Here is a 5,091-nt window from a genome sequence, read left to right on the forward strand (position 1 = left end):
CAAAAAGAGGAGCTGTATGCAGTCAGCCTGAGACACGTGGGAAGGCAGTTGCTGCCCCTGCTGCCCTTAAAGCTCCGGGAAGACAATGCCACCATGTATTGCGGTAGAGAGCATATTCTGATATGGGAGGAGAGGAAGGCGTCTGCAGACCCTTAGTTCCTAACTCTGGGTCATGGCCAAGGGACCTCCTAGGGAAAAGTGCATGCTAGAGAGCCAGTGAGCCTATCATTAAGTTAGGCCCAAAGGGGACTGGGCGGGTTTCTTCCTCCAGCACCCCTGCTCTTCCCAAGAGGGGCGCCCCTTCCTTCCCTGAGCTCCCCCTTCCCAGGCTCCTGTTTTGACAGAATGCTTGAGTCTGATCACAGCCACAGGCTCGTTTTGGGCTGTGTTCCCCCTGGAGCATATCTGGCCAAGGAATTCTTGGAGCATTTGAGGAAAGGCCCCTTCCCAGCGGCAGTATTCTTCCTGTAATTAAAAGGTTGCGTTTCAAAAACACTTTTAATGACCCCAAATGTTGTTGCCAGAAAGAAAATGCTACAGGAGACGTGACTGAGGGATTGCAGGGGGAGGTTCAGCCCAGTGCTGGTGCAGATCCCCATGAGGACGCAGGAGCAGGGGGTTTTGTCATCTCGAGGACCCAGAGCTGACTGACGTTCATGCATTCAGGAGCATGTGTGCCAGGCACTGGTCTAGTGGGAGAGTCAGAGGAGGTTGCAGCGGGCACAGAGTGGGCGTGCTGTGACGGAGGCCAGGGTCTGCAGGGGAGGACGTCCTTTTCTATGGGACCGGCAGGTAGAGGGGAAGGCACTCCCTAGGGAAGGGCCAGAACAGACCTTAGAAGGATATATACTTGGGATTTAGACAAGGAAGAAACCTCCTTTCCTCTCACTTCCCTCTCTCCTTGTTCTTCCCTCCCCGAGGGTCCCTCCTAACCCACTCCACTGCACTGCCTTCAGCTTGGCCAGAGTTCCTTCCCTCCCAGGACTCACTGTCTCACTGGAGCCTTGAACCCTCTCCCTCCCCAAATTAGGTGCTGGTCTGGAACTGAGCACACACCACAGTGGCCACTTATGGTCAGTCTGTCCCTCTGTTCCTTCTCATCCGAGGACTCGGAAAGCATTCACTGTCCCCGGGCTGCGATCCCAGAACAGCAGCTATTCAAAACATCTTTATAAGGTCTGATTCTGCCTCTGCCTCACCCCAGCCCCACAGAATTCGACTTGGCTCTGGAAATATGATGGATTTTTACTCACTGTTTTATTGGCCAAACACATATCTTCGGGATAAGATCTTCGGAAATCCACAGGGTTTGATGGAAATGCTCACAGCCTTCTTCCACACACATCTCTGTCATCGCTGGCTTCTGGACTTTTCATTACTTTAGCCTGGGATAATATTCATCCTTCGCTTCATCTGACCGACATACAAGGAAAGTTTATGCCTCAAACTACGCACGAAGCAGAGGAAGCTAAGCTTCAGGGCTCTTTGTGAGGTTGTCCTGGATAAGGACCTGTGAATCTCTCAGAATTTTGTCCCCCCAGAGTAAATTCAACCCGGGGACTTGTCATCATTCTGTGGCCTCAGAAGCCTCTCATTCCCAGGCACTGTGACGGGAACACTAGGCTATTGTCTGACAGGGCTAGCTAGCATGTGCACAGCTCTCGGCCGGGGTCAGAGAGAAGTTTGCAGGCAGACCCAAGGTTTTAGAATCACAGAAATCTGTAATCCCAGCACTTTGGGAGGCCGAGACGGGAGGATCACGAGGTCAGGAGATCGAGACCATCCTGGCTAACACGGTGAAACCCCGTCTCTACTAAAAAATACAAAAAAACTAGCCAGGCGAGGTGGCGGGCGCCTGTAGTCCCAGCTACTCGGGAGGCTCAGGCAGGAGAATGGCATAAACCCGGGAGGCGGAGCTTGCAGTGAGCTGAGATCCAGCCACTGCACTCCAGCCTGGGCGACAGAGCGAGACTCTGTCTCAAAAAAAAAAAAAAAAAAAAAAAAAATCACAGAAATCTCATCTCTTCCCTTCCCAGGACCCTCCATCCTGGCTTCTGGCTGAGATTTTAGGAGAAGGATGCTCAGTCCAGTTGGTTTTCAAGTTGTGTCCACTCTGGTGAGAAAAGAGTCAGGCTTGGTGGGGGTGGGCAAGGGTTAACCCTCTCAGGGTCTGAACCTGGGATGGCGTCTTGGTTCCAGCGCCTCCCTCTAATTGAGTCCCAGGCTACTGACCCCCCTGTCTGGATATCCTCATGGTGCCTGGGGCATCCTGCCTTGGGTGCCCACTCTTTCTGTACCCCAAGGGCAAATTCTGTCTTACTTGGTGACCCAGGTGCCACCTTCAGAGTGGGAATTCTGTAAAGACTTTCCCATAAAGCTGAATGAGGGAAGGACCCAGCAAAGGGTGGAAAGCTGAGATTGAGGAGCTGTGCTTGGGGAAAACTCCACATAACTTTGTTCTTTTCAGCCTCTCTGTTTGCTTGGATCTCAGCTTAACTCAACATAACTTTTTGGAGTTTTTGTTTGTTTGTTTGTTTGTTTGTTTCTGAGATGGAGTCTTACTCTGCTGCCCAGGCTGAAGGGCAGTGGTGCCATCTCGGCTCACTGCAACCTCCGCCTTCGGAGTTCAAGCGATTCTCCTGCCTCAGCCTCCCAAGTAGCTGGGACTACAGACGTGCACCACCACACCTGGCTACTTTTTGTATTTTTAGTAGAGATGGGGTTTTGCCATGTTGGTCAGGCTGGTCTCAAACTCCTGACCTCAAGTGATCCGCCCACCTCAGCCTCCCAAAGTTCTGGTATTACAGGCATGAGCCACCACACCCAGCCACAATTTGTTATTTAAAAAAAAAAAACCCACTCTTCACTACTCAATTCAATCATAGGGCCACCTGTATCCTATATGCCACCTCCTAGGCTGGGCATTCACCTGTTGAGCTTAAGGATGAGTCAGAACTCATCCTTGCTCTCTTGGAGCCTGAACTCTAGAGTGGGTTGGGAACAAGGAAAGGCAGGCGCCGACCACCAACCATAGGGGTGCATATCTCAGTGCACAGGCACACCCTTCTCGCCCAGACCTGCCTCCGCCCTGTCCTCCTGGCCCCTGAGGAGCACCTGGGGCAGAGGAGGAGCCCCTAGAAACTTTCCATGACACAGCACAGGAGTCTGCAAGCAGTTGATTTGGTCTATTCTACCCGGCCCCTGCTTCTTTCTGAACCCTGCAACGTCAAGGTAGAGAGTGTTATTCCCATTTTACAGATGAGGACAATCAGATTCAAATAGGTTAGGTGACATGCCCATAGTCACACAGTGGGAAGGTGGCAGAGCTAGGTCTCTGTCGCCTGGAAGGGAAGACTGTGCTCTGCTCACTGGGCAGCACTGCCTCCCTCAACCACTGCCAAGCTCTTATGGCAAAGGAGCAATAGAGTTCACATGTCGGGGACTAGCAAGCAAGGGTGACAGGAGGAGGTGGCATTCCAGAAGGGCCTTGGAGTGTGGGCAGGATTTTAGAAGACAGTAGAAAAGATGGGAAGGTTGACCTGGCAGGGGGCACAGAGAGAACCAAGTCGGGGAGGCAGGACAGTGCAGGCCATGCCCCGCAGAAGCTGATGATCCAGGTTACTCAGGGGCAGCCCCTATGCCTCGCACCTCCAGGGCCCCTCCAAGGCAGAACAAGCTCCTGACACATTTCTCATGATTCTCCAGAATTCCAGGGGGCGTCTTTTCCAGTTATCTAGGGCTATGACATTGTACCACACTGTGAGATAAATAAAATATGTACGAGCATAAGCCACTGTTTCTTCTTTTTTTTTTTTTTTTTTTTTTTTTTTTGAGACGGAGTCTCACTCTTTCGCCCAGGCTGGAGTGCAATTGCGCGATCTCAGCTCACTGCAACCTCCGCCTCCCAGGTTCAAGCAATCCTCCTGCCTTGGCCTCCCAAGTAGCTGGGACTACAGGCGAGCACCACCACACCCAGCTAATTTTTTTGTATTGTTAGTAAAGATGGGGTTTCACCATGTTGGCCAGGCTGGTCTTGAAGTCCTGACCTTAAGTGATCTGCCCACCTCAGCCTCCCAAAGGGTTGGGATTACAGGCATGATCCACCGCATCCGGCTGCGACTGTTTCTTCTGATGAACGTAGCTGTGCCGGTTTCCAGACGGCCTGTGCAAAGCCTGTGCTCACAGCTGTGAGCAGGGGCACTCTCCGAACTGCAATGTATATAACAATCAGTAAACTGCAAAGAGAAAAAGGAAAAAAGGAAACTGCTTTATTGGCACGTAACCAAAAAGTCTAGGGAGAGAGCTGGTGCTTCCGGCTCAGCTTGACCCAGGGACTCATATGGTATCACTGGAGCCAGAGTCTCCCAGCCCTTGCCTCTACTTCTGCTGGAAGATTGGTTTCATTGTCAGGCCGCAGCAGCTTGAGACGCCCTGCATCCTTCCTGCTGCCAGGCCCGGGGAAATCCTCAGACTCAGAGACCCTTCAGAGTCTCATCTCACTGTGCTACTCTGGCTAGGACATTTGCCCCTTGTCCCAGCCAGGGACAAAGGATAAGAGAGAAGCCCGTGACTCGTGCGCCAGACTGTTGCTGAGCTGGATTCGACCCCATCAGAGGTTCAGGAGCTAGGGGTGAGGGAGGGGTGATTCCCTGCTTCCCTGGTGGGTAAAGTGGAGGGTTTCACAGATGTGAGAGGGCAACAAACGGGCTCGTACCACACCAAACTCAGGGCTGAACCCACTGTACCAAAGCTGGCTGCTACCTGGCTCAGGAACATGGGGGAGAGACGGTGACTTTGGAAACGTGCAGCCCCCTCACTGTAGTTTGAGGCCAATGAGGGTGGCCTGTGGCCAGAACCAGGTTACCAGGCCCACCTGCCGGCCTCTGACCAAGCCAGGGGGTGGGCACAGACCACACACCACCACTGAAGGAGAGTCAGGGGACAAGTGAAACCATAGGCACCACCCAAGATGTATGGAGTCAGGAGATGAAAGGTCAAAGGGACAGGAAGGAGCCGGGCAACGGAGGAAGAAGGCAGGAGTTCAGGCCAAGGTGGAAGCCAGTCCTCAGCCCTCTCCTGGGTGGAACCCAG

General features: G+C 52.8%; 1 long non-coding RNA gene across 1 annotated transcript; it reads right to left on the reverse strand.

Moving 5' to 3' along the window:
- Positions 1–479: 479 nt before the first annotated feature.
- LOC144329726 (uncharacterized) lies at positions 480–4,235 on the reverse strand. Its single transcript, XR_013395346.1, has 3 exons — positions 4,065–4,235; positions 1,254–1,413; positions 480–811 (listed from the first exon to the last, which is right to left on the reverse strand). It is a non-coding gene; the product is annotated as an uncharacterized LOC144329726 (long non-coding RNA).
- Positions 4,236–5,091: the final 856 nt, after the last annotated feature.

The sequence above is a fragment of the Macaca mulatta genome, chromosome 1, assembly GCF_049350105.2.
Source record: "Macaca mulatta isolate MMU2019108-1 chromosome 1, T2T-MMU8v2.0, whole genome shotgun sequence".
Lineage (NCBI taxonomy): Eukaryota > Metazoa > Chordata > Mammalia > Primates > Cercopithecidae > Macaca > Macaca mulatta.